The sequence below is a fragment of the Cupressus sempervirens genome, chromosome 3 (genome assembly GCF_028749045.1).
Source record: "Cupressus sempervirens isolate cs-2001-9-10 chromosome 3, ASM2874904v1, whole genome shotgun sequence".
NCBI classification, from domain to species: domain Eukaryota; kingdom Viridiplantae; phylum Streptophyta; class Pinopsida; order Cupressales; family Cupressaceae; genus Cupressus; species Cupressus sempervirens.
In genome coordinates, this window is record NC_143120.1 from 281,052,637 (window position 1) to 281,071,721 (window position 19,085).

The following is a 19,085-nucleotide window of genomic DNA, read 5'->3' on the forward strand; positions in this document are numbered from 1 at the left end:
TCTAGCTCTAGAAAATCCCAAGAGAAGGAATCATTTGAAGTCCACTTAGTGTCCAAAGAGGTTAGACAACCAAATTTCTATCCAATACCTAAAGTTGCATACAAGAACGACCTAGCTCAAGCCCTATCCATCATACCCCCTAAGGTTGTAATGGTTCAAGATATAAGGAAATGTTAAAATTGAAAAATTGGAGCCATAAGTGACATGTAAATGAGGGAGGCATATGAGAAATTATGCAAAAATGGAGTGTTGAAGAAAGAGAAGAAAATTGTTGAGAGGAAGGGTTTAGCACATGCCCTAGAATTCCCTACAATGTTCAAGATAGAATGGATTAGGCTAATGTTGAGCTGAATGCATGATGGAACCTTATGGTTGGAGGATGAACCTATAAAAATCACAAAGAAAATTGTACATAGAGTGATAGGGTACCCAACCCTATATCAGTTGAAGACCCTTAGGAGTGATTCTAAGGAGGCAATTGAGAAGAACACAAGTGCAAAATGGAATAAGAGAGGGATGAAAATTGACACTATCCAAGACCCTCTAGTTGACTTTGCTATTAGGATCATTACACATAGATTATACTAGTCTACTAGACTCAAAAATGTGCCTTGTATTGTAGTAGATGTAGGATATAAATTGGTGAAGAAGGATCATATATATGTTCTTGCAGAGCTGCAACTACAATAGATCAGTGAAAATCTCATAGTAATTAGGAGAACAAAGGGAGCCCAATGCAAATTTGGTGCCATTTTTATATGTATTTTCTTTTAAGTTTAGAATGAATTTCCTTTCTTTCAAAAAGTTGCATGGAAAGCTGATGGGTCTATTATAGCTCAAGTCAATGAATACATAGAGTAGATGGGAGCTAATTCTGAGACCTTGATGACAACTTATTTTGAGTATTTTAAGAAATCAATGAAGCAAAGGTTAAGAATTATAGTTTCCTTAGTAGAAGAACTTGTAAATGATGTATTTTTTCTTGTATATATAGATTATACATACATACAAGTGGCCATACCAAGAGTGAGATGGTTAAGACCTCTTGGGTATGAAATAAACATAGATGAAGAATCAACAACAATAATTGCATTATTGGTAGAGGAAGTTGACAAGGATGAACTACATTTTGGAACCTATGATTTGGTGAGATATAAAGTGGATATGGAGTTGAAGACTGCCTCCACTTTGAAAAAGAAAGAAAATCTAGTTAAGAAGTTAAAAGTTAAATTTGGGGAAGGCACTATAGAAGAAGCAAAACAAGAAGGTGAAGATGTCAAGGGTGATGCAGAAGAGAAAGATTAGGGGCCACTTTCCTTAACCCAAGGTATGGGGGAGGATGCAAATGAAGAGGAAGGTGCTAAGAAAGAAGCACCAAAGGCTGAGCCAAAGAAGAGAAAAGCTCAAAAACAACCTACTACATAGCCCAAAGGAAAGAAGAAAAAATGAACAAAGCCAAGTCTAGCCAAGCCAACTACAAGGGCTAACACTAGGGCTACAACACAATGGGAAAAGGAGTAGGAAAAGTAGAAGGAAATAGAACAAGGAGGACTTATAGAGTAGGAAAAGAGAAGAAAGTATGTTGCACCTCCTGAATTAGACGAGGAAAGAATAGAGTTTTATGAAGATCAATTTAGATTGGTAAGCTATTCTACAACATCTAAATTGGAAAACATTTGCAATAATATTAGAGATAAAGAAAATTTATCTAGTCTAAAGACCATAGATTTCAATAAGTTGTCAAAAGAACAAAAAAACATAGTGGAAGAGTCCATCAACACTATGATGGCTAAGTTGAAGACTACCCCACTTGAACTAGATAATTCAATGTCTAAGGAGCTAAGCTCATTAGTTGAGAATAAATGGCATTACTATCTTAAGATGGAGAAAGGAATAAGAGAGTCTACATTGGCTCATTTAATGCCAAACCTTACTGAAGGTCAAATAAAAAAGGCTAGTAAGAAGCATGGAAGAAAATTTGCACCCAAATATAGAGCCTTCAATATTTTACAAAATCAAATTGAAGATTTTGTCCAAAAGTCCACACAAATGTGGAAATTAATCTATGGATTGACAACTATGAAAGAAGGGCAGGAAGACCCATTTGAGGGTAGAAATGATGGAGAAGAAGAAGAGAATGAGAAAGAAGAAGAAAGAGAGAGAGAGAAAGATGAAGGCGAGAAAGAAAGAGATGAGGTAGAGGAAAAAGAGACAGTGGAAAAGACACATGGTGAAGAGGCAATAGCTAAGGAATAACAAACTAAATAGAGTGTCCAAGATGCCTAATTGCCACCACCAAGCCCTCCACATTCAACACCTGTAGATATAGTAATTTTATAGGATGTTCTTGACACTTTAGCTTAGAACATCAATCCTTTAACTACAGAGGATCTCAAGAGGATCCTTCACCAATCTACATTTCAAGCACAACTTTGTAAAAATCTAGTTTTGATGAGCATTGATGAACTACAAAAAGATATAGTAGAAATAATAAGGGAGAAATAAAGTACACAAGAACAATCTTCACAACCTCCCACAACTATAGCAGATCAACCCATAGAGCAAGAAGAACAAGACAAAATTGCTAAGGTTGGTTCTACAATAAAAGTGACAATTGTTGAGGAGAAAGTAAAGGAACAAATAGGGCAAGATGTTCCTACAGCACAAACCCAAGGTGCACCTCCTCAAATTATAATTATTGATCAAGGAAGTGGACAAGAGGAGAAAGAAGAAGAGAAAATCCCTAAGGAGTAGGAGGCAATAAAAATATTGGTGAATTTTCCTACCTTAGGGACTCCTAATAAGAAGTCAAGCACTGGTGTAGTATCATTATAGATTTCAGCACTAGGCATGAGCTCCACCAAGGTCACAAGGGTACTTCATGATGGAGACCCTACACTTGATGAATAAATAGTCATACTAAGTTATGACTCAAGAACCATGAACCTTCAACAGAGAAATGAAGTGCAAGAGGCACTAGAGAGAAGGATGAGACAAGAGATAATTAGAAATGAGTATACGAAAAAGCAAGCACTAGTGAAAATCAAGGACATATTTCTTGATGCATTTAGCTTGCAAGTACTTGATGAAACCCAACCCATCATGGAGAAATTGTCCAACATTATGGACCAGGTACAGAATGAGGACCTAGAAACTAATGTTAAACTATTAGAATGGTTAGAAAAGAAGTTTTAGATGAAGGTGAATGAGAAAATATCAAGTGAAATAGCACTTTCATAAGTTGAATTGGCAAAGAAGATTGAAAAAGTGAAGAAAGTACTTGAGAATGTATTCTCATTGTACAAAAAGTTGTGTGATTCATCATATTTCACACATGAAATGAGCCAAAGGATATTGAGCTTAGAACAAAATCTAAAAATTTCTAGCACTTAGCTACCTAAAGATCTAGCTCTGAGTGAGAAGCATTTTGTAGCTATGCTTCACACATAGAAAGAGTTAGCTATGTTGATAGCTAAAGAGGCCAATATTAAGGCCAAATTGATGTAAATTCAATCTTCCATTACTCCACATTTGGAAGTACTCCATATGTTCTAAAGAAAGATCCTAATATTTCTACTCTAGAAGGCCTTGTACATCTTGTAGTAGAGACAACCATCTACGACAAGTCATTGGAGATTACTTTAGATAATTGGGATGCTTCTCTCTAGATGATTATGGAGGTAAATAAAACATTTTTGGTAAAGTATTATATTTATCCTTAGGACCCTTTGACATAAGTGTCAAAAAGGGTGAGATATGAATAAGAATGGTAACATAATATATTCTTTGATGGAAGCAATATAGAATATCCAAAGGGGGAGATATTCACATTCACATTTTGAGGATGTAACAAAGCAAAGAAGATGCAAAAGTACACGAAGATGTGATAGGAAATAGATACAAAGTATAGGAAGCAGAAATAAGGTAGACAAATAAAAATAAAGGCAGATAAGGTAAAGAGTATTAGATATATCAGCATGAGACATATTCAGCACAATAATTTTGGTTACAAGAATGCTAATGGCACATCAGCTTAGGGGGAGTAACAAGATTTTGAGGTATACAAAATTTTGAACAAGTTTTTGAAGTCTTGTACATATGCCGAATAGAATATGTAGTATACTCATAAAGGTCAGATTTATAATGTTTACTTAAGTGTTTTTTCCACTCATGTCAAAGGGGGAGATTGTTAGTCTTAGATTGTTTTTGAGATTTGAGTGTCAACATACTTAACCAATTCTTTAGTTGATGCTGAGTATAATATAGAAGTTGAGCTACAATGTATGCCAAGCTAAAAAATTCAATAGGTGCTGAGTGAACTTTAGGTGCCAAGTAATCTTTAGTTTCCAAGAAAATTTCAAGTGCTAAGAAAAGTATAGATGCCAAGTCACTATAGATGTTGAGTGAAACAAAATTGCTATAGGAGTTGAGTGAGCTAGTTTTTCTATATGTGTTGAGCATCAACAACTTGTATGTGTCGAGTAACATAGAATTAGAATATGGTTTGTGCTTTCAAAAACTCAAATGTAAAGTATTTTTGGAGCTGACATGGGATGAATTTCAAAGGATCTCGAAGATAAGATTGAATCTCTTGAATTACCTATGTAATCAACTTGTAACCAATAAGAAAAATGTAGAAGGCATGCAACTAAGAAGAAAAGTGCAAAAAATAACTAGAAAATGATGATTTAATATTGATCATAGATGCATACCTAGCCTTAAGCCTTCAAAATATTTAAAAGGAGAATGAAACCCCATTATGTGTGCGCAGGAGAAGTGTATGGGTGAAATATAGAAAAGTGTAGAAGGGTAAAAGACTTAGTGAAGAACAAAGAAACATAGAAAAATCTATTTTTTTAGGAACAAAGTATTAGAACCTCATAGAGTGACATATTCGATCAAGTAAGGATCATATCAGTTAGAGTAGAACAAGGATCTAGAATCAGCAATTGAAGATTACAAAGCTGTCAGGAAAAAAGTTTTTTGATACTCTCTAGCAATTGTATTAGATATGGAAATCCTATGGACTTAGGTTGGTCTAGAAACCATTTGTAAATCCTTTAACGGAGTGGTATTCCAAGTGAATGTACAAAAGTCTTCTAATCAAGCCTACTTTTAGCAAGGAAGTGAAATCCTTTAACTAGGTCACTTTTTATAGAGTGTAAAGTCTTTAGCAGAATAGGCCTTTCATAGGGTAGAACATTGGAAGTGGTCAAACATTGTAACCTTAAATGGTTACACATTGCTAAAGTGATATTTTGTGGGTGTCATCCCCACCCCAATTTTACCTTCTCATTTTGGAGGGTTTTTTGGGTTACCAAATTTGTGTGTTGTCTATTTTCATGCATGTCTTTACTTTCTTGTTTATTAGATAAATTAGATGCATGTAAGATGGTTTTAGTTTGTTGGTAAATAGATTTGTCCTTTCTTGTTTCTTATGAAAATATGACTCTTAATGCTCGAATGATGAACAATATCTATTTACAACAGTTGAAAAGTCATTCTCTGAATATTGCCTTCTCTCTGAATTGGTAGGTACAGCTCCCTATGTGAATGATGTTCAAGGAATTATGTTTTGTTTCTAAAACTAATGCGGAGTATGCTCTTAACCCAAGAGTAGAAGAGGGAAACCAAATTAAGCCTAACTAGAACTCAATTCAGGCAAGAAAAACTTCTCGGTACTGAAATAGATTCACGTACCCACACATCTTATGAATCCATAAATCTATTCACATAAGGCTAGAATAAGCTGAAATTCAAATCTAAACTATAACTAATAAATCAGGAATGTTAACAAAATCTTTCAGCTGAATGAATCATAACAATACTTATCACATCCATTCATGATTTCAAAAATAGAGGAAAGAAGGTCTATTCCTCCCTAATTCTTTGTGAAGTGAAAAGGAAACATAGACTGAACACAATATCTATTGGAATAGAAAATGATTGATATTAAATACCATTTAATTGACTTTGCAACAAAAAGTACCTCACACAAAATTTTTGTGACCTTTCATTAATCATTCAACTTCATACATATAGGGTTGAGAGATGACCGTTATAATAGGAATTTTAATTGGTTCATCTTCTAAGGATGACAAATGGCAAGATGCCAGTTTTTCATATTACAAAATTTAAAAAATTTGTAAAATTTACATTAGAGAATGAAAAGGGAGTGTTAAATGAATTACTTAGACTTCTTTCCCCTTTTAGTTTTTTCCCTATATGTCTTGGCAGCTACTATAATTGGGATCATTTCTTTGTGACTAGGCACATGTACATTAGTAAATCTTAAGAGCCACTTTGAATGCTACTAAGCCAAGTCCTTTATCGTATTTAGCTAACTTGTCAGTTCTCCAGCAGCCACATGTACATATCCACCAAGCGTCTACAACTCTACCACTCTATTTTGACTGCTTGGAGTCATTCCAGATAGATTACTCAAGTATGTGGAGAAGTTATTTTTTATTACTTCTACCTCAATGAGAGCTTTCCCTTGTCCACTATTTTGTGGGTCAGTGTGTAATCCTCACATGAGTTCAAATTCTCTGTCTTGGATCTTTTTCACCTTTTCCCTTGTTTCTTTGAGTCCTTCTTTAGCTTCTTGAATCATCTGCTTCTTAAATTTCATGTTTTGAAGCCATTCAAACAAAAGTTCAGTCCCCTTCTTCAAAATATTCACTTCAATTGCCTCTTTTTCCTTCATTTGGATGATCATATTCAGGAGAGAAATACATTCATCACACCTTGCCTTTTCTATGGCCAAAGTGTTGTGATTAGTAATGATATTATCCTTCTCAATTTCCAATTGAAGGATAACATTTCCAATTTGATCAATCAGAATAGCTCCATCTGTATTGAGTTTCTCAATCCATTCTTTTCCGATCTGACCAATATGCCTATCCTTTTGAAGCTGTGAGATGAAGGCTTACACTTCTTTTGCAGTAGGGTTTTCAATAGCAAGTACACCAGTAATGGTTGCCAATGGAACAACTAATTTCCTAATAAATTTTTTCAATTCTTCAATCTCGGCCTTCATTTTGATTTTTGACAATTTGAGGTTCTCCAATTGTTCTTCTATCACTTCATTACTTGATCTCCATAAGCCCACCTTTGTATCATGCCTAGCCACTCCAAGATCAATCGAATGCAGAGTGAAATCATCTGGTGTCATGTCCTCAATTCTCCCTACTTTGTTTGGCTTTGCTACCTCCATTGTTAAGTATCATGTTTCTGGATCTTGCCCCAATATTGATAAGGTCTTTTGCTTCTTAGATTTTACTACTATAGATCTAGAGCAGATTGCTTGAGATACATTATCCTTTGTAGGGATACTCTCTTCTTTCCTCTTTCTTTTTCTTTCTAAGGTATCTTCTAGCCAAGACTCTGTGCTGATCACTTTAGAAGCAGCCCCAAGTGACTCTATACTAAACATCTTCTTCCTCACCAGAGTCACTGGCACTGATGTTGCAGAAAAAGGATTCTTAGGATCTTGAAATAGAAGCCTAGAAGAACTCGAGACTTTCTCTTGCTCTTGAGTTTTCCTTGCAGCTTCATTAGACTCAATGGATTTGCTACTACTACTTTGTTCATCCTCAATTTCTACTATCTAAATGGGGGAACCAGTCGGCTTTAAAAGGGGAGTGCTTGCTGATGGACTAGGGCTATGATGAGGAGATGGAGTAGCAGTCACATGAGGAGGTGAAACAAGAGCAACAACATGAGAAAGTGAAATTAGAGAAAAAACACCATCTTTCAGCTCTTCAATCCTCAATTCTTTGATGCTAGCTTGGGCCCCAATAACCGGTAGAGGACCACCTTGGCAAGTTGGATCTATGGAGATGTTATTCTTCGAGGGTTGATCGCCTCCTCTTGTAGATTGAGTAGGTCCTTGAGTAGCCAAAGTTGTAACACTAGGTGTGGCACTTTGAGAAGAAGTGGGAGTAACAGCAGTTGGAGAAGCTTGAGTAGTCTTGCTCCTACTCTGGCCCTTTTTTCTGTCCACTCGATCCATTTTCTGGTTCTTTTGACAATCTAGCCCATCATAACATCAAGGTCTTCCTCCACATCAACATATGGCTCAGAACTGATTGGAGTATTTCTCAATTTGGTTAAATATGTATTACTATACATATTTTTCCCATCATCCTCTAGCCATTCCACCTCTAAGTTAATGCCATATATCTTTATTTGTTCTATTTTTAATCTTGCAAAAGCTTGACCTCAGCTTTCCAACTCATTTTTACAATCTGCCCAATAATCTTTCACAGTAGTAACATGCTTAATCACGCTTCCAATTTGAAGTACATCTCTAGCATACCCATTTGGGTCAAACATAGGCCTCAACACTTCATATTCTTCTAATTTGAACTTGTTCTTGAATGCCTTGAGCATGTTTTTGGAATCTGATCGAGACTCACAACTATATGCCCCAACTTTTATGGGAAATTTGTATCCCTTTTTTTTCAAACTAGCACTTAGCATGTTCACCTAGATCGCTTGTCTCACAATCTCAATGAGCACGATCATGTCATTCGAATATCTAGGCAGCTTCAGGGGAAATCCATCGAAAGTTGCAAGATGCAAATATGAAAAAGATGAGAATTGGATGAAATAACTACCCAACTGACTAATGGCTACCATTTCTTTTGGGCCGAATCTCCTCTCTAGACACCCTTGGAGTTCCCTGCAAAGCCTCATTGTAAATGCATCATTAACTCTGATATATTTTGCATAACTATTATGTAACTACAAGCATGGGTAAAAGTCATAACTCTTTATATCATCTAGAAAATTCTCTATTCTAGGAAGCCCTAACCATAATTGTAGGTAAGCCAACATATATATCAAGAAAGAAGAAATATAAAATGAATTGTAGAACTTGGCTACACTGAGAGCTCTAGAAATATGCTCACTTACGTCATATGCCTAGTCAACATATTATGTATCCGAGCAGATAATTTGAACTAAAAAAAAGTATTGTTCTACAAAGTTAAGGGCTTTGACCTCACCTTTCAATCAATGCAAAAGAACTAGAATGTCCATGATCTTGGGCTTGAGATCAGTGCCAAAAAGGGTTTTAGGAACTTTACTTTTAGGTCCTCTTGGCTTTTGGAACCAAGAAATCATGATCTCCTTTCACCACAACATCTTCTTCAGAGAAAATTTGGACATAGCTCCTCCAATTGTTAATTCAAATAACTCCTCTCTTTCTAGAATTTGTAGGCAATTGACTACTGCTTGCCTATAAATTAATATTAACACCATTTGATTAGGCAGTAAGATTTGCTTCGTATCTGGGTTATAGTGATTGTTACATTCAATAATTAGCTCTAGGGCTTGCATTGCTATGGGAAATCCTACTGCCTCTACTAGCCCACTTCTTTAGAGTTTTTCTATTATGGTATGTACTGGTTCTACCCTCAACCTTCTTTGGAAATCTTGCATGTCAAAGAAATGGAGTGAAGTGTCTATGATATTCTGCCATGTAGACTTGATTTCGCCCAATCCATCGAATCTGACAAATCTTGTTGCCATTTCGATTAAGGTAGAGATAATTTGGAAATATTAAAACTCAAAATAAGATAGAGAGTAGAACTTGGTAACTATGGGGATTTCAGAATCAATAATCAAGTTAACAGCATAACAGTTCAAATGAGTAAGTAGCAGTTTGAAAATCCATTATGTTCATCTCTATATAGAAACTCCAATCCACCTGCTAATCTTTAAAATCTGCACCACGAAAATAACTTAAATGATAAATCCATTAGATTAGTAAATGTGGAGGTTACAATAGATTCCTTCTTGTCTTTCCACTATTTCCATTGGCCCAATGGTTATTTTCCTTTATTACGGCTTACTTTCCCATTTTCTACCAAGCTACTGAGAATTAAGAATGGAGTACTCCATGAGAAAAAATTTTCTAGGCTAGAATTTGAATAGAATACCTCCCTCAAAGTGATAAACATGCTTCCCTTACCTTTTTTAGCCTCCTATAATTGATTCATCAAATAACCATGCTCACAAGAGTGATCTTTTGTTGAATGTGGAAAACTTGCTTCCTATTTCAAAACCTTCCAAGGAGAATCTATTTCTGAGTTTTTCTCCGATGCCCTTTGATTTACCTTCTCTGCCCTAATTAATTTACTTTAAGCCTTTGGAAAATATAAAACTGACTTTTCAAGTGAAAGGTGGGATCCATTGGCTCACTTTGTTCTTTTACAAGCACCTTTTTGGAAAACTGACTTCTTGGTTCGAAACCCGCCAAGGAGAAGTTGTTTCTGAGTTTTTTTCCATTGCCCTTTGTAATCCTCTTAGTGAGTTTTGAAAGGTTCTTGTAGTAAAAAATATGGCAACACTTGAATGATCTATCCATAACATAATTTGTTTCTCTTCATTTAATCTTGAGAATCACATTTGGGAAACTAGGCAAAGTTTCACCTTCGAGGTGCAAAACCCGCCAAGGAGAAGATGAAACCAAATTTTTTGCCAGTCCAACTTTCTATTAGTTTGGAACAAAATGACTTGTGAGTAAGTTCATTTGAATTCAAATAATTTAGGAATCTCCATCGAGCAAGGTCCTAAACTACCCCAAAGACTCATGATGATAAACAAAACCCAGCTGGCCATACAATGCGAGAGAAGGGAAAGATGAAAACCTAATGGAGATACTTATTACTTGAGGAAGGAAAAGGGGCAAATGACTCAACTAAACTAAAAACAATACAAGCTAATCTCCACTTTGCAAAATTGGTCCATGGTGAAAAGTGAGGCAACATAGTTAAAAGATTTGAAATGGTTAAAGTTACTTCTGATTCACACCCCCCTCTCAGAAGTAAATCTTTCCAATTGTTAATTCCAACAATCACAACATGTAAAAATAACATAAGTATCTCTTAGACCAAAATATAAAAATTTATAGACTACAAACATGAGAGGCACTACAATGAAGATACAAAGTTTCTATCCTTTCTATGAAAAGGATTGTTGACTAGGTTGTAACATTTTATTAATGCCTTCACCAGGTTGACATCCACAAAAACCTCTAGCATAATTAACTTTTTTAGATTCTTGGCCCAAGGGTTTCAAATTGGGACCTTTTCTATCCTATTCTTGTAGAAATACCAAAATGATTCACTAGTATTTGTATCAGGTAGCATTGTATCTCTACATAATATGTAAGAATCCTTGAAAGTATGGTCATTTGTAGCTTGTGCATTTGAGTAACTAGGTAGAATCTACATCCATTCATCCACAAATGGGCTAGGGTTTTTCACTTTTTAGGTTGATTCCTCAATCACAACTTGTTCTATTAGTTCTCCTTCCTTTTGTGCAATATTTGCAAAATAATCTCAAGTATGTTGAATTCTAGATGCTAGAAATCTACTTGAATTCTCTCTACAACTCTATCTTTTCCCTCAAAACTCAAACAATCCTACAACTAGTAATGAAGATATTTTTTCTTCTTAGAATTTATCTATATCTACAAAAGGGAGCATGGCATTAAATGAATTCAAAACCTGTATGCATGAAATCCTTGAAAAGTTGGCAACATTTTCAATTTTTCAATTATCCATGTTTCCAACTCATATTTTTCCTTCCAACTCAGACATGGTCATTGAAAAGTATTTTATGCATTTAAAACTGAGCATTGTGATGGTACAATGACCTCTTTTTCATTACTTTATTGTTTTCTCCTTTCTTTCCTTACCTCTGACTGCAACCATGTAAAGAGGGCTACCTTAATTATTTTGTGGCTTCACTACACTTTTTCATGATTGTCATGCCAAGCTTGTGACACTGCAATTCCCTTTAATTTATACTTCACAACTTTATTTCTTCATTGACCACATTGTCTTGCAAAATTATGTTCTCTTCATTTTATGCTTTATCACTACTTCATAGCTATCTATCATTTCAATTCATTAACTACTGTGATCTTGCAATGACCATTAAACTTATTACCTTGTACCTTTTCTGCAATTCAAGACATAACACTTCTTTTAGTTGTGAAACAATGATGGCTCAAACAATTACCTTGTTAGCTCTTCACAACCACCAGATATAAAACCTTTCTTAATCATGCGACATTGTGATTACTATTTTGTTTGACAATTATTTCATTTCACAATTTTGCAACTAAAATGTAGACTACTATTGAAACATTGTGATGTTGCACTAGCCCTTTTAACCTTAACATTTTCTTTGTTCACAATCTCACAACCTCAAATTTTATCCATAGCTTTAACCCCATGAAGATGTGATCAATGCATTTCACTATTTTTCTACTCTGATCATAGGTTGACCTAAACTCTCTGCGATGTTTCAACTACTTATACATTAACTATCTTAATTACCTTTTGCACATTTGTATCTTAACTTTTACTTCAATTCAAACCCTTGTGATAGTGCAATGACCATTTCCTTTAACTTTCAAATTCCCTTCATAGTTTCACAACATAAAATGTACTCAATGCTTTCAAACCTATGATATTGTGATAACTATTTGATGTTAATTGTTTTCTTTCATCACAACATTGCCACTTGAATCCTTAATTCATTACTTAACCCTATGAAGCTACAATAGCAAGCCTTCAATGCTTTGCCACCTTAACCTCAGGTTATTTTTAACCACTTGTGATCGTATGATAAATGTAGAACTTAATTATTGTTGAATTTCTTTCACACATTTGTGACTTAGACTGTAGGGTTAATCTGATTGCTTCATATCATGCAATGATTAAAATTTAGACTATGTGGTTCTAAATCCTTCATTACAACTCATAATATCTTAAGCTTGACATCACTTGTGACCTTGCAATCAACAACTTATTTCCTCCTTGCAAGTTAATCTTACCATTTAACCTTAATAGTTCTAAAGCCACGCTGACTATGTTTATGAGTATTTTGCATCCTTGGACCCTTCAAGATGGTTAGGGATCATAAAGGAGAGATGTTATGATTAAAATACTTTCACAACATCACAACTTAAAAGTCTTTAGAAACATGAAATATAAAGTGACAAAAGATCCAATGATTTAGGGATATTGAAGTAAAAAAAAAAATATTTCACATGTCCCTATTTGATAATTGCATGAAAAAAATGAATTTTTCAAGAAAGAACAAGATATGACTCTTTTTTGTAGGGTTTTTTTCATTAGGGAAAACAAATTTTAAGAAACCCTAAGAAAATTGAAACATAAATTCTTCCTAATTTTCACAAGGTTTCACAAAATTTTTGCTAGGTGAAAATTAAGGTCATCAATTTCTTTTTCTAGAGATGATGGATAACTTGTATCCATGCAAGAATTTGGAATTTTTGGGTTAAGTCGACCACATACATGATAGTAACTTTGACAAATCTGAGAGAGAAACACTCACAAAATTGAAACAACATATATATATATATATATATATATATATATATATATATATATATATATATATATATATATATATATATATATATATATATATATATATATATATATATATATATATATATATATATATATATATATATATATATATATATATATATATATATATATATATATATATATATATATATATATATATATATATATATATATATATATATATATATATATATATATATATATATATATATATATATATATATATATATATATATATATATATATATATATATATATATAGAGGGGAACACATATTTACAATAAATTAAACAATATACAGACCTAGCTATTGTTCATGGAGATAAAATAACTTCAAAAAAAGTATTTCTTCAAGAATTGTCCATGAACTGGAAATTCAATAATGTTCCCTGATAGTTCTTTGATGAGATAAGATTCTTCCCCCAATTCTTGTGAATGAGATATGTACCTAACTAGATGGGATCAAATTTACCATGTTTACCATTTTCTTCCAATTTGATATTCCATAACAATACCATATCTTTAGGATAAAACTTTCTTGATACTACATTTTTGTCATACAACTGTTTAAACTGAACTTAGAACTTTTCATTCTTGACTAAAGCATTTCTTTTGGTCTTATCGAACTATAGAAGATCATCCACTCTAATCTTCATCTCATAAATGATATCATCATCATAATGTTGAACAAATTTATACATACTCCTTAACTTGTTATGTGGCCTATGTCTTTGTTTACTATTACCCTATCAGCCTAGAGTACAAATGGCAATTTGGAATCCCAAGCTTTCTTTTCTTCTTTTAAAATTCTCTTGATGATCTTTAGAAAGCTTATCTTGCTTGATTCAGCTTGCCCATTTCCATGTGGATGATATGGGGAAGAGGTGCATCTAGTTATAAAATATATTTCACAAACAACCTAGAGATTTAGATTTGAAAAACATTGCATTGTTTGTAACTATTTTCTCTGGACACCCAAATTTTGATAATCATATTATTCAAAGTAAAATCCATCACCACTTTACTAGTAGATTATCTAGTAGATATTGCATCTACCCACTTTGTAAAATAATCAATAGCTACTAGTATCTAGGAATGTCCTCCACTTAACTTGTTTGTAAACTCACCTATAAATTCAATTTTCCACTACTAAAAAGTTGTTTGCACCTCTATTAGTTTTAACGGAAGATTCCTAGAGAATTTCAGTTTCCCACTGAACCTTTGATAGGCATCACACTTCTTCACAAGCTTATATGTATCCTTAAAAAGAGTAGGCCCCCAAAATCCTACTTTGATCACCTTATGGGCTATTGTATTACCCATATAATGGCTTCCACATACTCCATGATGCATCTCATCAAGAATTATATATGAATGTTTCTCATCAACACATTTCAGCAACACACCTTCAATAATTCTCCATCATAATTGACCAATTATAATGAGATATTTAATATCCTATAAATTTAAAGTTCTTCTATGATTATCATTCAATTTTGGTTGATCTTTCATGTATTGTAGGTAGACTATAATGTCCTTATACTAGTCATTGACATTCATATCACATAGCCCATCTATAGCATCAACTTCAAGTTGATTTACCTAATTTTCTTCAAGGTTGGCTTCTACCATTATCTTGCCAAGTGCTAGACCTCTCACTAGCTTAGTGATATGGATATCTATATTAAACTCTTGGATTATGTTGATATACCTAGATCTTCTTCTTGAAACTTCTTATTTTGAGAAGATGTCTTTTATTGCAGCACTTTGAAAAAACACAATTATAGTAGCTCCCATCATGTAGCACCTAAATGCTTTCACATCTTTAACCAATGCATAAGCTTTCTTCTCATTATACAATATTTTAATTCCATAGCTTGCAAAGGCTTACTAAAAAATGATATGGGTTTCTCATTACCATCCTCATTCTTCTACAATAACATTGCTTGTACAATATGGAATGAGGCAAGAGAGAATATGTGCATGGGCTTGGAATAATTAGGTTCTCTCAAAATAGGAGCATCTTTAATTTCTTTCTTTATCTTATGAAAAGTCATGCTTGGTTATTCATTCCATTTGATCTATGAACCTTTCTTCAATAGTTTAGAAATCTTCTAAGAAAGTTTATTTTTCAAAAGAATGAGTGAATACCATTTACATTCTTTGGCTTCTAAATGTTATCTATAGCTTCTACTCTTTTGGGATATATTCTAACTTCTTCCTTTCCAACTGAGTGGCCTAATAGTTTACCCTCAGTAATAGCAAATGCACACTTCCCATGATTCAAAGAGATACCAAATTTCAAAGCTCTAATGAATACCTTTTCAAGATGTATATAGTGATCATTATCATCTTTTGAATGTACTATCAAGTCATCTTGATATACCACTAAGAATTTACCAATAATATCAGCAAAGGCCACATACATTACTCTTTAAAAAGTGGTGCTAACATTAGTTAAGCCAAAAGGAATTTTTTTATAAACATAAGTTCCCCAAAGTGTTGTAAATATTATTTTACACTATTCTAATTCTCTTATAACTACCTAGTTATAGCGAGAGAAGCCATCTATCATAGACATCAATTTTGACTCTGTAACTCTTTGTAACATTGATTCCATGTTTGGCAATCCATAATTATCCTTTAATGATGATATGTTTGAAATTTCTAAAGTCAACACATAGTCTCATATCACTATTTTTCTTTCTAACATGGACTAGATTTGAAACCCAAGAAGAATACCTAATTGGCTTAATAATTCAAGCATCTCTTAGCTATAATAATTCTTCTTTCATCTTTAGAGCTAGTGTTGGACTAATATGTCTTTTTCTTTGTCTAAAAGGCTTAGCTCCCTCTTTCAACAGAACTTCATGCTAAAAAAGATCTTCTCTATAAGCCTTCAAGTCATCATAAGACCAAGAAAACACATGTGTATATTTTCTCAATAATTCAATCAAAGTTTTCTTGATTTTAGGAAATAAAATTTTCCCTATTTAACCTTCATAGATGTTTTTGTGGTTCCAAGGATTTTCTCCTCTAATTCCTTTACATCATGCTCCTTTTCACTTGTCTTGAATCTATCATGATTATTTATTTTCAACTAAACAACTTCTTCACCAAAAACAATACACTTACCATCCAATGGTTTCTACAAGATCTACAAAATCAATCTCATGTCCATAGAATTGATTTTCACAACTAAATTTTTTTATTTTATTTCTATCTTCTTCAAAGACTTGCCAATTTTGGATATTGTCAAGAACTAAGGGCCTAGCTTGTATCTCCACTTTTGACTGACTAGTTAAGGTTACATCATCAAGCTTAATAGCAATATTTGACAATATATCTACCATCTTATTATTATTTATATCCTTCCATGTGATTCTAAAGGCATAAAAATATCTATCATGTCCCAAATAGCATTACTAAATTGCTTTAGCCTTTTATTCTTAGAAACATCCACTTCCCTGACTTGGAAAACAATCAATTCTAAATCTCCTATACCATGCAAACATCTTATACAATGCTTATGACCTACCCTTAATCCTAATAGTAAGGCCTCTTATTTTGCTATATTATTTATACATGGAAATTTCAAAGTAAATGAGAACTTATAAGTATGGCCATTAGGACAAATCAAAATAATGCTTTCCCTTGATTCTTCCTTGTAGTAGGCTCCATTAGAATGCATCATCCACAAGTCACCCTTTTCTAATTCTAACTTAGCTTCTTTTGCAATGGGTGAATTTGTTTTATTTTTATTTGGAACCAACACCACATCTCTAAAAGCATTCACATCAGTGTCTACAAAACATGTCATATCATCTCCAACTTCTTGCTCAATCATGTAAACACTCTTAGGTTCTCTATTCACCTTTACTAGCTTGTCATCAATTTGAAAAGTAGCATATGAGAGATCACATTGAAAACTTCCCCCTATTGTTGCACTCCATTTTTTAGACAATAACATACAATACTGGGGTGGGATATCTACAACTAGCACACTCATGGTTTTTTCCTTTTTAGGATAAGCAATTAATTTATAAGGCATGTCTATTATTGTCCCTATCATAGTAACTTCCCTTTTTTCCATAGCACAACATCTAGCCTAAGTAGTATCCACTTTTAGTCCTAATTCCTTCATTGCCTCAAAAGGCACTACTATATTAGATGCTCTAGAGTTAATCATATAGTTCTAAAAAGTTTTTTCATTGAAAATAATACTTAGGAAGAAAGGATCCACACTTCCTAGACATTGATTCACTAAATCATCTAAATACATATGTGGAATTTGGCACACAATAATTTTAGTATCTAATTTCTTCTCAGGTTCATCAAGGATGATTAACTTTATTATCTACACCCTTATCCCATGCTATGGCTTTTTATCTCATGCTTAGGGATTCTTAACAATTATGATAAATGAGCTTTTACTATGATCTGTGGAAACAATGACAACATGTCAATAGGAGGAGAAATAGAATTGTCAATTGACATACCTTTTATCTCTTTTTGCTTGTTAGATGAACTTGGATTTTTATGATTTTTCTATTTCTCACTCACAATAGTGGTTACTAATGATCCCTTTTCCTTCTTACTATCATTAGTATGAACTTCAAGATCTTTTTCAATATTTCCTTTCTTGGATCTCCATTTTTTATTAACAATTTTAACCTTGATATTGCCTTTCCCCTGGGCTCACTAATTTCTATTTTCTTTGGATCAGTCTTTTTGATAAAAATACTAGATGCTTTGTATGCTTCATTGTTTTGTAACATACCTCTGGTCTTAACTTGAGCAACCATGTTTGCAGTGATCTGAGAAATCTCCTCTTTAGTGGGCATTCTTAGGATCACTTCATTCTTTGATGACACCGTATTACAAGTACTATCCTCTTCTTCATCTTCATCTAAGAAGATTTTTTGATGCATTTTATTATGGAATTGTCTTCTATCATGAACATCACTATCATTATCATCATATCTAGAATCATCATCTCAATATGATCAAACCATGTTACACCCGACATCTTCAACACCACCATCATAGCTAGGTTTCTCTTCATTTTTTATTGACTAGCAACAAATGATGATGCAACATCACAATATTCTAGTGCATGAGGTAATTGATAGATCATACACAACTAAGGGTCATCAACCATGTTCATAGATGCTTTTCTTAAGGGATCATGTGTATTATTTTCACCAGTATTTATAGTAAGAGGAATAACAAGCTTTCCATCTTTCCATCAAGTGGTATAGGGAAAGTTTTGCATTCTATTCTACCTATATAGTTATTGTTGAATGGAGGCTTCTCACCATATTTGTCTCATTTACATTGTATGTTGGTGGATTAATATTCTTGAGAAGATTCAAAACTGGACCCATTGTATCCTCTTCAAGTTTCTTACCTACAACATGTTTTCTACCAAAGGCTTTTCTATTATTCTCAATATTGACAACCATCTTATAAGCATCCCTCAAGGTCCTATGATACTTATCTCTCAATATATATGTCATCTTGTTGTCAAAGGAATTTAAATAGGTAGTAAGAAATACAACTTCACCAAGTCTCATCACTTGGAAGAACTTATAAATCCCTTTATAAAATCTTACATTGAAGTCAAAGGTGGACTCATTTGAATTCTTTTTTATGTTGTTGAATTCA